Source organism: Phoxinus phoxinus (genome assembly GCF_949152265.1).
Source record: "Phoxinus phoxinus genome assembly, chromosome: 22".
In the NCBI taxonomy this organism is placed as follows: domain Eukaryota; kingdom Metazoa; phylum Chordata; class Actinopteri; order Cypriniformes; family Leuciscidae; genus Phoxinus; species Phoxinus phoxinus.
Genome location: NC_136897.1, coordinates 18034524 through 18052201, shown reverse-complemented (window position 1 = coordinate 18052201; position 17678 = coordinate 18034524). Strand labels below are relative to the sequence as shown.

Here is a 17678-nt window from a genome sequence, read left to right as displayed (position 1 = left end):
GTCAAGATAGCTTTCAGACACATGAAAACCTTTTGTCCCAAGAGAACGTGGTAACTTGCATAGCGGTCACATAACTAGGCTCATGTGAGTTATACAATGTAATCACGCAGATATAGAGAAAGACAGAGAACGATAGACAGAGAGAGAGAAAGAAAGGAAGCGTATCCCTTTCTCTGTAATCACATTAACAATGTCGAGTGCCAAGCATACCCTATGCATCTCGCTCTCTCTCTATCTGCTCAGACGTAATCTGTGGCATATGAGGCACATGTGATTTCACCCACTGGAATGTGATTGCCCGATTCGCTCATTATTAATGAATTCTAAATAAAAACAGAAATGAAAAACCTTAATATGTAATGTGAAGTGATACTTAATGTTTGGTCTCAAATTTAGCTTTGTAAGAAAGTGTTAAAAATAATACAATATAGGACTGTAAACGATTAATCGCGATTAATCGAAATCCAAAATAAAAGTTTGTGTTTACATAATATATGTGTGTGTATTGTGTATAATTATTTTGTATATTTAAATACACACATGCATGTATATATTTAAGAAAAAATTGTTATTTATATATACAAAATAATTATACACAATACACACACATATATTATGTAAACACAAACTTTTATTTTGGATTTCGATTAATCGTGATTAATCATTTACAGCCCTAATACAATATTAAGTTAACTTTAACCAAAGCTGACGTTGAGAAGCTAAAAAAAATCTAGTTAAATGTCGTTATTGGCCTTCTCACATAAAAATTTATTAATTGAAGGTACACTTGTAAAACAATTTTTGATCAAAATTAACTAAATTTAAATAATGAATCATCATCAACCCTTCTTCCAGAATGTGTTTTTGTCTTACCCTGGTTCACTATGGTAAGCGTATTATAAGTTTTAGTAAGTATAGTTTTCTGTGGAAATTGCGTACATGCGTCACTCGTCTGTGCGTGTCTCGTCATATCCGTAAACGGAGAAAAGCTCCGGTGCGTGTATTGTGTGGGAGTGGTATAGGTTAGGGGCTGTTTACACGACATCGTTTTCAGCTAAAAACGTAAAACTTTTATACGTTTTGGCCGCTCATTTACACGGCAACGGCGTTTAGTGCCTGAAAAAGCTAATTTTAGAAAACGGGTTTCAAAGTGCAAGTTTTTGAAAACGATGTCCGTGAAACAACGAAAACGTGAATCTGTGAAAACGATAACGTCATGCACATGTGTATTACGTGTTTCAGCGCCATCTAATGGCCTGGCAGCGGAATACAGCATTTTTTGTCGTTTTCATGGATCCGGTTTTCGCGGATGGGGATCATTTTTACAATGGTGTCGTCTGTACGTGGAAAACTCAAAGGAAAAACGTATCCGTTTTAAGCATATTGTTGTCGTGTAAACGTACCCTAGTCTCAAACCTCCCCGGGAATCATCCGGAAAAAAGAAAGAAAAAAAAACGCTGAGGAGAGTCTGCTGGCAAAGAGAGAACACAGAGAAGCCCATAATAAAAAAAGAGGGTGTTTTTAATACTTAACAGGTAGTATTTTATTGAACAGGCAAATTGCCATATGTTCCTCTCTAACAGAGTTCATTTTAAAGCATTATCTATTGAAAATCGCTATATTCATTCGCACAATCACGCAGAGCCGAAGCACAATCAAAATAATGTTCTTCTGCAAAATGCATGCAGTTTTGTTTTTTTAATCGCTAAAGGGCCAAAAGTATATGATCATTTTCAAGAATATTGGGGATTTCTGGTGCAATAACTATCAAGCATGTAAAACAATCATATGGTGCTATGGTCATATTTTTATGAGCCTGGCTTAAAATGTAACACTTTAATAATTGTATACAACATGCAACAGGGGGTCTCTGCTTCATTCTTTCATCTATCAAGGTATCCTTGGCCTAAAAAAGACTGAACATAACTGAAAAATGAGCCCCGTAGCCTGAGCAATTTCTTAAATAAAAGCACAGTGCTTGGAACGTGCCAGGCATTTCTCAAGCGCGAGCAATTTCACGTGCTCCACAATACTCGCTCTATGCTCTGACGTCGGGCCGGTCATGTGGAGGTGTGCAGTAATTCGGTTTTTAGTGAATCTGCTGGAAAACTTGTGACTTGTAAAAGGGTCATATATATGTCTGAGTCCTCACCCTAACCCTGACCTCACTACTATTCTTTGAATTTGTTGTTTCTTGGTTCTTTTTATGAACTCAATATAATGAAATGCTCAATATAATGCTTAATATATTTATTTATAATAAATATAAATGTAAACTACAACTTCCAAAGTTACATAAGCTACTTATAATATTAAATTATTAAAGTTTTGTAGATTTAATTGATTAGACATTTATTTGGTCATTTTTTTGGGGAAACACAAAAATATAACATTTGATAGAGACCAAAATACAACAATTCAACTACAGTCTAGCAGTCATATATATATATACAATAAAAACATTTCAGTATAGGCTAGTGCATTAAAAAAAAATCAAAACATTAAAAATACATCCTGTAAAATTTCATCATGACTGACCCAAATTAAAAAGGGGACCCTTCGCCCTTTTTGCCCTTTCACAGGCCATATGAAGGTGAGTCAGGGAGCCAGTGTGGGTCTGAATCTTAAGCAGTTGACCCTAATCCTCTGAACACATATGGAGCAGGGTCATCCATGTACATCTGGCTCCACTGCCGGGTGCCAAGAGCCAAGGACAGCCAGAAAACATGTAGGGCGACAATCAAGGGCGCACTCTTGGAAACAACGGCCCACCCAATGCCAGCCAGGATACGAAGAGCTGTGACGGCCTCTAATACCGTCTTAAAAGATGACTCTGTCCTACAGTCACACATCCTTCTGCTTGATTAATGTGTTGTTATAGCCTGATGCTACAGAGCATGCTATATTATGCAAATCTGATTTTAATGGACCAGCATTGATAATCGACCATGTGAAAAGAAAGGACATAATTGCATTTCAGAGAGGGCGGAGAGTGAAAGGGAAGTTAAGAGCCACTTAATTGACCAATTTCAGAGAAATATAGTACACAAGAGGAGACTCTCTTCTCCTGAGTACAGTTGCAGATGTCCATGAAGGATAGGACACACTTCAGATCTCAACGCTACAGTAAATCTACTCTATGCCATGATAAAGCTCACACCAAACTGTCCTGGCTGTAATTGCCGCTAATTGTTGCCATGGATGTCAGTCCCTCAGTAGGGGATCTTAAAAATGGGGCAAAATGATGGCAAATATTCACCGGTGTAAGCGTGACTGCACAATGCACACACAAACAATCAGAGCCACATCTGTGATACATGCACACACACTGTTCAGCGATTGCGGTCCCAAACCATATGTGACCCCCTTTATTTGGTAGGGTTTCAAGGTTGACAGTCTGTCCTCGTCGGGCCCACAAATACAACAAACACTCGCATTGAGAAAAAGTGTTCGTTAATCGGGTTGCCAGAAAATGATTACCTTCGTTATTATTCCACCCAACGGGGGGATTTGCATTGGCGTTTGACTCAATGGGACTTAATGATGCTCTGTTTTGGTATCACACAGTAAGCTACTCTCATTGCCAGAATATTCCCCTGCGCTGAGAGAATCGCAGCCTGGGCTATGGATTATTATAGATTAGCCGCACTGGGCATAATCTCTGGAGCAGTCTGGATGTCAGTGCGGAGGTGGAAGACAGAAGGGCAGGGCTAAAAAGGGCATAGCTCTATCTCGGCTAGCGCACACATTAACACAAACAGGCATGCCAGGCCAGTCTTGCTTCTGTGGGAACCTCCTGTTGTGGGTTGGAAACTGCTTTAAACTACTAAGTTTAAAAAAAAAAAGGGTATCATAAAAGGTTACCCTTCTCTAGATTTCCATCTTTTATCCACAATGTACAACTGATGATATATAATTTATATAAGTGTTCAATAAAGAAGTTAATATTGAGTAACTTACGTTTATTTGAAGATTATTTGATTAGTTTCAAACGAATTTAAAAGCCATAGTACATCTCCCAGGAATTCAAAGGGATTTGAGTGAATTGGCTGAGTAAATTATTCAATGACTCATAAAAGACAGATGCTTGTTGCATTTCTGAATGAATCAGGGTTTTAAATAAATGGGTTGAGTGAATGATTTAATGACTCACTCATAAAGACAATCACTTATTTTGTTTGTTTTGTGGCATTTAAAAATGTAATCAAATTTAAATCCTTAAAGCTTCTGAAAAAAAGGAAAATGACTTGCAATATATATGGATTAACCCCCCAAGTATATGATGAATGTATATAATGCTCAATATATAAAAAATTGAATTAAAATATAAATTCCCAGTTTCATAAGCTACTTATAATTGCTCAATATTTATAAAAATACACTCATGTCATGATTCGATACATATCACGATACTGAACTCACGATACGATATTACTGTGATACTCCAAGAAAATGGTTAACAAAAAATGTAGTTGATTAAAATGCTAAATTTGATATTTGTGGGTGTAAATGAATAGGATTGGACTTGGTGCAGGTAACCCAATGCACATGACAATTATGGTACACTAGAATAAAAATATTCATGATTCTGAAGCTGAAATTATATAATTTCAGACGAATATGCTTGCACTGTCACTGACTAGATATATTTAAAATGATGTATGCCACTTTTTACTGCTAACACAAGACATTTGTCATTATCAGGACCCACAAATATTCCCCCATTGCATTACTATACATTATATTCAACATTATATATAGTAGTTGAATGCAGTACTGACACTAAAACTCTGTAAACTTGAATTTTTTCTCACACAGAAACTTTCATTGTGGGTGAACTATACACAATACAGATTGTCACTATCCACGATACATATTTTTGTATTGCAATATATTGTGACATGTTACATTGGTACACACCTTATTTAATATCCTCTTTCAATGTATGATGCTTGGATTTATTGTGTTTAGCAATGATAATGCCTGTGAATTTGATTTGTTGCTGAATGAATCTGTGTTTTTGAATGAATCGGATGAAAAATTCAATGACTCGCTTGCCACCACCTACTGGCCATGTAACCTTCAGAAAGAGCCCCTGAAAATTCAACACCACTTATATACATATTGGGAGGGCACGATCCCCTATGGTTGTCCCCAAAGTCTATGCTCCTGATAGTTTGTGTCTGTGGGACGCTTTATTTGGTTTTGGTGAGTACTGTACATAAGTAACCTTCTGAAATGAAATCATAAGAGAAAAGAAAACTCGAAGGCACAACTTACACCATTTCAGAGAATTACTCAATCTTATATGTTGTCTGATTCTGATGAGTATTATATGTCATTATGTTAAACATTTTCGACTTCAGTCATGAATACATGCTTGCAGACATCCTAAACATTTACACACACAAATTTGCATACAGTAAGTTCAAATTAGTGTTTCACTCCACACTGTATATCTGCAGACTTGTTTGATTGTTTTGGTCTCTGCGGCCCCACCTCAGCTGGATCTGTGTATCCACGTGATGTGTGAGTGAATGCACCGTCGTTGTGAATTAAGAGGGGACTGCTGACACTCGACTGGCTGAGTCCAATAATGGGACCCCTGCTGTGGGGAAGGCCAACACAGGCAGAGGGGGGCCCTGCATGGGGGTCACGCTCGGCTACACTCGGAGTAAGGGGATGTGGCACTGTCACTCAGAGATATGGAGATATTTCTCCAGACCTCCGTGAAGTCTGTGAGGGTTGCATGCAGTGTTATGACAGGTCAGGTTTTGAGATGGGTAATTTTTAGTAAGTGCGCATACAACAGCTGAGTACACCAGGAGCCTGTCAGTTCCATAACTCACATTACACATTTTAAAATTCAGATTTTTAAAGTTACCTTCAAGCATCTATATCAGGAAAATGCTTCATGTAGATTTTTTCAAAGCTTAGCATTTACTGTAAATTAAAAAGCGTAATAAGTTGTCTTTCATATAGTCCATCTCAACTACTTATAACATATTTTCAGTTTAAGGCAAAGGTCTGCAATGTTTGTATTATAATTTGTATAATTTATAAGGCCATCATTAATTATTAAGGGCAAATTTATCTATGTGTGTGAGTGTGTGTTTGTGTGCGTGTGTTTAAAGAAATGAATACTTTTATTCAGGAAGGATGCATTAAATTGATTTGATCAAAAGTGACATTTATGCTACAAAATATTTCTTTCTTTGTTCTTTTGAACTTTCTAGTAATCAAAGAATCCAGAAAAAATATTAAGGAGCACAACAGTTTTTTTTTCAACATGGATACTAATAAGAAATGTTTGCACATTGAGCACCAAATTAGCATATTAGCATGATTTCTGAAGGATCATGTGTCACTTAAAACTGGAATAATGGATACAGTATACAGCTTTGCTATTAATACAATGCATTTTAAAATGTAAATAGAAAAGATATTTTAAATTGTAAAAATATTTCACAATATTGCTTTTTTTCCCCACATAAGATAATGATACATAAAACATAATGGTGTATTTTTTGCTTGCTTTAACTAATCTCTCTGAAATTATGTTACTACAAAATATGTTTGCCTTTGAACTATTCACAATGATTTCATGAAGACATTGAGTTCAACACAGGGTTACCTTAAGCTGGCAGAACTTATACTGACATTCAGCATATCAGCAAACAAGAATATAGTATTCAAATAGCATTAGCGTAAACCCATCACAGTCGAGGTCTGTGTTTGTGTGATGTTACCCACATCTGGGATTATAGGAACTTTAAGGTAGGAAGCTCTTGCTTTAATCCTGCCTGAAAGAGAAGGAGCGGAGGAGGAGAGGGAGGGAGGAAGAACAGAGAGAGAGAGAGAGAGAGAGAGAGAGAGAGAGAGAGAGAGAGAGAGAGAGAGAGAGAGAGAGAGAGAGAGAGAGAGAGAGAGAGAGATAAAAGATCAAAGTGATCAAAATGCTACATCCAAAAAAATTATAGCTAAATGCACATTAACTAAGTGGCTGTAATGAAATATGTTTTGTTGTTTGTTTGTCTTTTCCACCCACATGTTGCCATTTCAGCAGATAAATTCCTTATTTATGTTTCCTGGCAATACTGTATTTTAGTAGCCATGCCAACAAGAGAGGGAGAGAGAGAGAGAGAGGCACACAGAGCACTCTGGGGAGCAGAGCAACTGTGGAGGACCCTGGATCGCTCCTGACTCCAGTTTGATTCCTCTGCGCCAACTGTGCCCATTCATGCATGGCGTAGTTCCTTGTGGCACTCCACAAATCACCAGAATCTTCATATCAGGGAGTGATTGCTCCCCCCCCCCCCCTTATCTTACATTCTGGCTTCACTTTTAAAAATAAAGGTTTGTTATTGGTTCCATGAAGAACCGTTAATATAGAACCTTTCAATTGCACAAACGGTTCTTTATAGTGGAAAAAGGTCCTTTAGATTATTAAAATGTTCTTCACACTAAGGAAATTTTGATCTTTAAGAACTGTGCACTGAAAGGTTCTTTGGGGAACAAAAAGTTGTCCTCCTATGACCTCACAGTGAAAACCGGTATGCTTAAACCTTTGAATAATTTCCAGCACCGGACAGTAGATGTCACTAAATCTAAACTAGTTCTCCAGGATTAGCTGGTCGCACCTGCTACCAGATCCTGCTGAACACTGAAGGGATCTTGTAAATGTGCAGAACATAAACAGGATATTCTCATCAGTGCTGTTGTTTATGGCACATGAAATTGCATGCTCAAGTTTATAAACTCATGATTATCCAGTCGGATTGAATAACATATTTCCTGGTAGAAATACATCTGACATAAAGTACACACACAGTGTTCGAATTATGTCTAACTGAGAATTAAACCATAGCATTTTATCCAATGTCAACATGAAAATGTTTATCAAAAAATAAAAAAAATAAAAATTCTTCGCATATGATACTGATGCATAAACATGCTATTGTATTCTGTTTGTCTGTATTCCCTGCAAGTATTTTAGTGCTATTAACACTTGTTTTTGTTTTTTTATAACTGACTTACTCAAAACACACATCTACGGTAGTTATCTGCACTCATCAGTTTCACACTTTGCTGTGCTTTGTCATTAATATTTCATGACAGGGCTGCGACTACATTGCCTTAAATTTGCAAATGGCTTTCAGATCAGGTCTTTTTCTTATATAATGTATAATGCAGCTCATGACACACACTCTGATACTCACACACAGATTCTCATCACTTATAACATTCTTTCAAAAAAACGATTTAAGACTGACACAATCACTGTTTCTAGAGACATAAAACTGAGTTTCATCATTTACTCTCAAAAGTGTCCTTTAAAATGCTTTTAGCTGACAATATGAATCACAATTGATCAAATGCGAATTCTTCATGCACACATGAATAATTTATCATCAAATGGGTGCTTGATGCTGTTTTTAAATAATTCATTACTCTGAAGAAGGCCAGCATCACATAAGCTACACTTGATGATTAAAAGAAAACAAAATACATCTGAATCAATAGTGGACTGGAAGTGCTTTTAAGATTTAGAGTTAGCAAACTTAGTTATGGCTGCATGTGCCCAATAAGTAAGAATCCACTGCTCATTACATTATGGATGTCTGCTGTAAAGTAACTTTGTTTTATCTCTGAAATTCTTGAAATTGTGCCAGTGACACACAGGAAATCAATTGCAGACAGTGTCTGGCACCTGTGATACAGTGAGTTATCTTTCTCTAGCTCACACTCTCTGGGAAACAGGTGGGTTTCTATGACAATGTCTTTAGACAGCAGCATATTTTTAGCATGTTAAACCATATCCGTTGATTTAGTGCTCTTTGCAAACAGCAAAAGGGATGATGAAGTGCATTGTGCAAACCCATTTCAGATCTATTATACCTCCAGTAAACATCTTAGTATGTTTTATGACTAATCATAATGTTTTTGAAATTTCTTATTCTGACCATGCAAGGCTGTATTTTAAAAATACAATAAAAACTGTAACATTGTGAAATATAATACAAATAAAAAAAGTATTATATTCCAAAGTATTTGTAATTTATTCTTGTGTTGGCAAAGCTGAATTTTCAGTCTTCAGTGTCACATGATCCTTCAGAACTCATTCTAATATGCTGATTTGGTGCTGAAGGAGCATTAATAATTATTATCAATGTTGAAAACAGTTGAGCTGCTTATTTGTGTGGAAACCGTTATACATTTTTTTCAGGATTCTTTGATGAATAGAAGGTTTAGAATAGAAACAGCCTTCATTTGCACAGAAATCTAATATTTTATAACATTATACATGTCTTTTACGGTCACTTTTGATCAATGTAATGTATCATTGCTGTGTAAAAGTATTAAATTCTTTGCAACAAAAACAAAACAAACATACTGACCCCTAAAATTTTGAACAGTAGTATAAATAAAGCAGGAATATATCTGCATGTTTTTATAAAATAAAATATCAAAAGCGTTTATTTTAAAGACATTAGACAAAAACGTGTTAGATTTCAAAAGGTAAAACAAAACACTGTGTTTGAAATGAAGATTTAGATTAATCAATGTAGAAATGTTCTGGTTGTCAGACGCGAGTGGAAGTTGTTCAGAATTAATGTGATGAACTAATACCAGTGTGAACTTGAACTTTCACAGTTGATACTGTATCCATTGTCCATCATATATCTGCCAAAAGGACTCGAGAAAGCAAGGTTAATGAAATCTGCGGTAGACGGAGAAGTCTGTGTGGTTGTGTTCTAGGCCTCTGTAATGAAACGCTGGACTCGATTCCCCTCTTACCCCCAACCAGGCCACTGATTCCCTGACCCTCGCTCCTGCACAGCAGCGTTTATATGGACAAAGACCAGGGCCTGGAGAGATTGGACATGTCCTTCACCTTTCTTTAATCCCAGTTTCACCCTACAACACCAGTTCCACTCACCTAGACCTCCAACTTAATTTAAGAGTAAAAAAGAAGTGATGACCAGCACATTGACGCCTTGAACTGACCTTTAAAACTGACCTTTAATTTCTTTCTAGGTTAACTAAACTAATATTGTTCAGGTCTGTTCTCTCTCGCTGTATCTGGGTTGATCTTTGACCTCACAAACTTATCCGGGTTGAGGTTTACTACGTAAGCACTTGGTTAAGGTCGTGAATCTTTGGACGTCTGGGCCTCAGGCAGCTTCACAGTGAGGTTAGCTCAATACACCTACAGTTTGAGTTGCACTAAAGAACGTCCACAGAGAAGAACGAGGTCATCACAGCACTGAATTAAACAATGTAATCCCAAAGAATAGGAATTATTTGTAAAACTGTTGTGAGACAATGGAAGCCAAGCACGGGCAAGGGCAATAAACTGTTCGGCTTGCGCCATAATCCTTTTTAGGTCCGGTATTCTGTAGCGGTTTAAGAAGGTATAAATAACGACATTCTTTATTAAACATAAGCCAACAACTCGAAACAGTGTGCCATGCACAAACAATACCGGACCAAGAATGAGTGAAGGTGAAGAACTTAAGTGATGAACTAAATAAAAAAAAGCTGTGATGATTAATATGAATATACATGGTACAGGAACTGATTATGGCAGGAAAAGGAGAACAAAGGAACACAGGAAAAAAGGTGATTAAATAGACTGATAGAAAACAAAAACAAAACTGTGACACACACTGTATATATTTCCCGTATCCAATATTACAATATCAGGATTGGCATTCTCAATTAACTTCTGAACGGCACACAACCCTGGTGCGTACCGTTTTTCAGAAATGTGCCGTGTGGGCTGGGGGGAGTTCAGCACACCATGATGGCACACCACACGTGCACACCCAACTCTGGGGAGTACATTTGTGGTTAGCAGCTCACCTTTAAAGACAGCACTTGCTCAATAAAAGGCAGCAGAAGCTCCACACTGCATTCAATATTTCAACAGCTATTTTGCTGATCAGAGTGAAATGGGAACAATTAGGTGAGTGAAACACTGCATAGATTAACAAGATGGAACCTCCCAGGGTCTGCTCCAGCTGTCATGGTTTTCACAATCTATCTGCCCCAATTCCTTTCCAAATCCCCCCTCGTCTCCCCACTTTTGGCTGCAGGGAAACGGAGGGGGAAGGAGCGGGGAGCAGACGGAGAAGGGGAAGGGGCAATGCCCGTTTTTAAGGAGGAGGAGGAGGCTGAGTCTTGGAGTCCTGCCATCTTGATTCTGTCTGTTCACTCCTGTTTCTGTTTCTGGCTGACTGATCTCTAGTCCATGAGTCTGAGCAACTGATGCTTCACAAGACTCTTCTCAGACTGGGACTTGACCAGGACTCCATAGCGACCGTAAAAAAAAAAAGAAAAAAAAAAAGAGAGAGAGAGAGAGAGAGAGAGAGTAAATAGAGGTGATGAGTGGGAGAATTCACAAGCCTAACATGTGTTTCATAAGTATGACTCACTGAGGTTTTAAATACTAAGTACACCTTTGAATTTCACACATATGCAAACATGTCTTAGCGCACAGAGACATCCTCCCACACAGCCTCTCTCTCTCTTAGATTTTTTGGAATTAAAAAGGGCAAACCACAACAAACACATCTTCACCTACTTAAGACACAGAGATAATGAGAGAATGTTTCCTGGTACACATATAAAATTACAGTTGAAAGTGATCAGAAAATGTCTAGCTTTTCACTGTGGCACAAAAGATAGTCGCCAGTTGTGTTTGGATTTGTTTCAAATCTGTCAATGTATTTGCGCTTAGGTCAGACTGAACTCAAACAGAAACAATGTTGCATGGCTGTTTTAGGATAAAAACAGGTCACCATGAAATCAAAATAGACAATTCTAATATGGCAGTATTTATTAAAAATTATTTATCCGTCCACATTATTTGAAGAATTCACGTGGCTTCATAATCTTTCATCAAAATAACTTCCCTTCCTCTTGCAGCGACATCTCTTCTCTTCTCTGATGACATGTTTACTGGTTTACTGGGACAACCTGTCACTCACATGACATCACAAACCACAACAATCCAATGAATTCCTGATGGACAAAATCAAGTCAAGTCCAAAAAATTTAATTTTTCTTGTTTCATGAGCTGTTTTACTCTAATATACGTCACAATAGGAAAGAAAAGACTTCAGTTTTAAGCCGACTTTAAAACTTTAAAGGGGTGATGGACTGAGAAATCAAATTTTCCTTGAGCTTTTGACATATAAGGTCCTCAAACTATAAGAATATTCTGTAAGTTTCAGAACTGAAAACTTCCTTGTTAGTCCAATAAAAGCTTTTATTGACACCAGGCACAGCGAACGACAGGTTTTTCAAAGTGGGGATCTATGACGTCAAAGGGTATCAAATACCGCCTCCGCAGAAGAAGATCAATGCCTAGTTCAACACTGCCTGTTTAGCCCCGCCCACCGACTCGCGCATTACATGAAACTCATTATAATATGCAAAACTGTTATCCAATCATAGCAGTGGGCGTTTACTTCCAAGTCTTCAATGCGGCACTCCCATAAAAACCGAGTGTTTCAGGAGCTAGGTTCAAAACCATAGAAAATAGCCTATTATTTATTCATTTTGATGTTTTTGAATGTAAAGACAACAGAATAAAAAAATAACAAGGCCAGTTCATGACCCCTTTAATAATGTCAGGTCAGGGGAACATATTCAAGGAATTAAAAGTTTTATATATAGCCTATATCATTATTAACATTTTATTATGATAATATATCATGTTTTAATGACTTGTTAATGAATTATTATTATTATAAAGTGGTACCCACAAGCAATATATTAAAAATATTGATACTTAGACAAGCTATCACGATGTACAAAATCAATTCAGTTTTAGCAACAGTGGTGAGAAGGAAACCTTCCAAAATATTTTTGATTCTGCCATCATTGACAATATGTGCAGGAGACTTTTTGACTTCTTTTTTTCCATTTCCATGTCAGATGGGTACCATCAAGCTATGAGGTTTGCCTCCCCTCTGATATCTCATGAATTATTCAGGCAAACCAGGCGACTGTAATGTGCCGAGAACGAATGCTGTGGGGTGTAAAATGTAGGCTGATTTTAGTGGATAAAGGGACTATAGGGAAAATCATCAGCCTGTTCTCACTCATTAAAGTAAAGGCTACACAAGTGTTTTCCAGATAGGTAGGTCTTATTTTATGTATATGGGAGAAAATTAAACAAAATAAAATCTGTTTTTCTTTTAAACAAACTAAAGAACTGTCATTAAGCCTCGAAAGAGTAGATTTCAGCTTTTCTTTCTTTCACCTGTTCAAGGCTGAATCAACCAAACATACAATAACAGGGATGGAGACGGATTATTCATGTGACTTCTGAATTATACGGAAGTGTTTGAAAGTCAAACTGAGCTGGCTGAGTTTGATCTCTGGAGTCATAATCAAAGACTTCGAGTTCAGCAGAAGATGTGAGGTGAACTTCACGAAACGCTCTTTGGAAAACCCTGAAAAAAGTGCTTACCCCTGCATCTCTCTTCAACTTGATTATTTTGCATTCAGATTCGGATACTATAGACTGCAGATGGCTGACATCATCTTAGCAGCAGGATGTCTCCTTGTATCCCCCGAAACGGTGTGAATTCAAAGTGACTTTAGTGCTGTGTTTCCATCTTCATGTGACAGGAAGAGGCAGCTTCAATTCCTTTGTTGTATTATACATTAGCACAATTTAACAATTTTCATTCATAATTTAAAAATGATTCAGTGCAGCTAAAAACCTCTGGAAGAGAGGCTACAAAGATTAGCACCCCATTGTCCTTTATATGGTATTAAAGGAATATATTTCCCGGTTGAAATCTCAAGACCTAAATAAATAAATAAATCTGGTGCTGCAAGGTCAGTACTGTAGGATTTATTCATTTATATATATTTTACCATTTAAAACCTCAAGACTTAATATATATTTATATATCCAATCTGTTTTTTTTCCCCATTCAATGAAAGTGATGAAGGTGGATTTCGGGTGAACTATCCCTTTAATGTGAACATTTTTCACATTCTGTACAACAACCAAATGTTCATATAAAACTACACCAGGGCGTCCCACAACAGACTTTTACGCATCCTCTCATGGGATAAAAATATAGGAATATTTCTGTAAGGGATCATCTTAGTTTGTTTCTGTTTTGGGTGGGTTTTTGTCATGTGTTTTAGTTTTCAGTTCGTTGCTATGGTTTTTCATTGTTTGATTCATTTGAACACTCGCTGTTCATTTCTTTAATTAGTTTGGTCTGTGTATTTAAGCTCTGTGTTTCTTTCAGTTCATTGTCCATTATCGTCGCGTTAGGTTTGGTTGTTGGTTCGTGTTTATTGTTCCTGAGTTCTGTGTAAATAAAAACTTAATCTGCTTGCAAGTGTATTTTCAACAGGCCGAGACAATAGTAAGAGAATCTGTGGCTAATAAACAAATGTTATCAGCAGAGCAGCTTGCTCTGCGCCCTCAGGTTTCGAGATGCGCTCTCTGTTCCTCCATATCTCTCTCTCTCACTGAATGGGTAAACCAGATCCGTGTCTCAGTCTGCCACAATCAATATAAAATGTTTTACTATCACAGCTTACAGACCCGAGCCACCATGTCACAACTATGGCACACTGGCCTTATAACATGGAAATGCATTGTAATTACTATGCCGTGGCAGTGATATTTATTCATGGATAAGTGAATAACATGGGATTTGATACGGGTCGCTATTTAAAGGTGCTATGGCAAGACAAGATGAAGTGAGAGAAAGTGGGGGAGGCATGAGGGGTAGGAGGCAAGAAGGGAAATAATCTGTTTGGGAAAAGATGAGTAGGTGCAAGCACTGGTTGTACTGCTGTGATGAGTACCAGTAGTTGGAATGATGGAACCTCTGTTAAAGAGGCAGTAGTGCTAGAGACACAGGAAAAACTGTAATGGGAAAAGTGCAAACTTAACAGTTTTAACGGTCCCCTTAAGGCAGATCAGTTCACTCTGCATCCATATCCTTAAAAGAATAGTTCGCTTACAAATGAAAATTCTGTCATCATTTACTCACCCTCAAGTTATTTCAAACCTGTATGAATTTCTTTCTTGTGCTGAACACAAAGGAAGATATTTTGAAGAATGTCAGTAACCAGACAGTTGCTGGACCCCATTGACTTCCATAGTAAGAAAAAAAAAATACTATGGAAGTCACTGGGGTACATCAACTGTTTGGTTACCGACATTCTTCAAAATATCTTCCTTTGTGTTCAGCACAAGAAATACATTTATACAGGTTTGAAACAACTTGAGGGTGAGTAAATGACAGAATTTTCTTTTTTAAGTGAGTTATTCCTTTAACACCCCTGCGCAGCTTTTTCCAGCCATGTACAGCTACTAACTTGAAAGATAGAAAAATAACTGAACTCTTTTTAATTTAGTGCATGGTTAAGGATTTATTTGTTAAATAGGGCAAAGCACTTTGTCAAAATCATAACCTACATGGGATTGTTTTGAACTAAATAGAATTTCAGGAAACCAAATATAAAAAAAATGCAGACACAAATAACAATGACATTTTTTTTACGAGCATAAAATATCTTTCATTAACCATGCGGTTAAATCCCCCCCAATTGTAAAAAAAGAAAAAGGAAAAAAAGAGAGAGTAAGTAAAAACACAAAACACAAAGCGGTCGACTTGACAAACAGTGAATCAATATATTGAACAGACATACTAATGTCAAAGCAATCAACTGATCCAATGGACCGCAAGCAAATAGTCCATAACAACTCTGCACATGATATGCAACTCTGTTTACACGATTTATAAACCTCGATTGCATTTATGATCCTTAATTGGCTGAAGCTGGTTATTTCTGCCATTCGGATGAACAATCAAAAGCTTATTAGACATCCAGCCCATGGAAACTGCTCTACAATGACAGATTTACTGTGTTTAATGTCAATTATCACGCTAGCATACATGCTAGCATGTCTGGCAGTAGGACACCTGGGACTGGCAGTAAGAAGTGTGCAGTCTCCCGAGAACTAAAAGTGTTTGTGGTGGGGTTAACGAGCTCCTTGTGTTTCTTTTTTGCTAATTAACACATTAATCTTATGAATATATGTAAATTGACACTTAACTGTATAGCCGTGTATCGTGGTATCTGCACTACAATCATCAATCACACAGCAGGCGCAGCAGTGTGTACCACAAGAGATTATGGGATGTGTAGTGACGGTTCACATTTAACCCTTACAAACAGATGTCATGTGTGTGCTTATATCTCAGAGGAGGGAAGCACTAACAAACCTGTGTGTTGTGAACGAGTTTCGAGTCCTATTGAATTCTGCAGATTGTTTTGCATTTCTGCTGAAAGTGAGGTGACCGCTCAATGTTGCCAAAAGGACTATATTTCGGTCCCCCAAAACTGCTTTGTCCTTGGTACAGGCCCCAGGTGAACCCCGGCGAAAATCCCATTAAGCAAACCTCTCCCCCCAGTCCTGGCCATTTGGTCCAGAGATCACTAGCCAACTCCATCAATCCAAATCATTGGGGCAATCTGTCAGGTCCAGCTATAGTGGCACCGTGCCTGGATTTCGCCTTAACATGACTGATTATTCGATCTGAGCCTAACTACATATTGTCCTAATCCTTAAGATGGATGAGGTTTAGCCTTTTAATGCTCCTACGAATGTAGTCCATTTGGGTTAGAAGGGATTCTATGCACAGACCATTCAAGCAATGAATGAAAAACAATGAAGGCCAGACAGAGGCACCGGTTTACTTTTGTGTACAATTCAATTTTTATATGACATTCGCGATCTTGCGGATGAGATTAAGGATTTTATGGATTAGCATATTGTTTCTGTGGCAATGTCATAATCGTCTGCTATGGCCAGACACAACATTGAGAAATCAAGGATTATAACAAACTGAATTTGCTGAACAGGGGATTGAAACTCTAAAAGTCAACATGAAATCAAAATTGACCCTATGCACTTTCCTAATGCATGTTCTGGGTCTAATTGCAAATGATACATTGTGAATGTTATCCCAAAGGGAGAAAAAAAAACTGCGTACCTTTGTATTCGTCAATAAAAATAAAATCAAAAAGATAAAAGGGTGTAGTTTTTTTTAACTTGCTCTTCCTCTGAGATGACATTGTTTTAGTTGCAAACCTGCATTAGGTCTGGCTCCATTTGGGCATGTAATGCTCACTTTTCACCAGTGTTGTTATTGTTAACTAAAACAAAGTATTAAAAATGTTTTTTGTTAATTTATTAAATGAAACAAGGACTGTGTCGGTCAACTTGACAACCGTCCCTACTATATTTCCATCCTTTTAGGCCTTCTGTGGTAAAGTAGAAAAACGCTGTAGGACAGACACCTTTTTTTCTTGCAAGTCAAAATCTAGTTTAAGACTTTTTACAAGAAATGTCTGTTGCTTTGGATAGTCGGGAGAAGAAATTATAAAGAGATGGTCTCTGTCCTGCTCGTGTCCCACATCCCTCTCAAAGCGCAGAGCGGTATTTGACGAAGCATTTATCTTTGTGGGGAAAAATATCATTTAAATTGGCTTAGTTTAAAGCACTTTTTAAGTTTGAATCACATTACAGGTATAATTTCTGCATTTTGTATTATTTACGCAAATAATAGGGTATATAACTAATCACCCCCTCCCCCTAACACAGCTAACTAAAGGTGTTTGGC

General features: G+C 37.3%; 1 protein-coding gene across 1 annotated transcript in view; it reads right to left on the bottom strand.

The window, feature by feature from the left end:
- pnp4a (purine nucleoside phosphorylase 4a) overlaps nucleotides 1-17678 on the bottom strand; it is a 73864-nt gene that overhangs the window by 6082 nt on the left and 50104 nt on the right. The window lies entirely within an intron of this gene.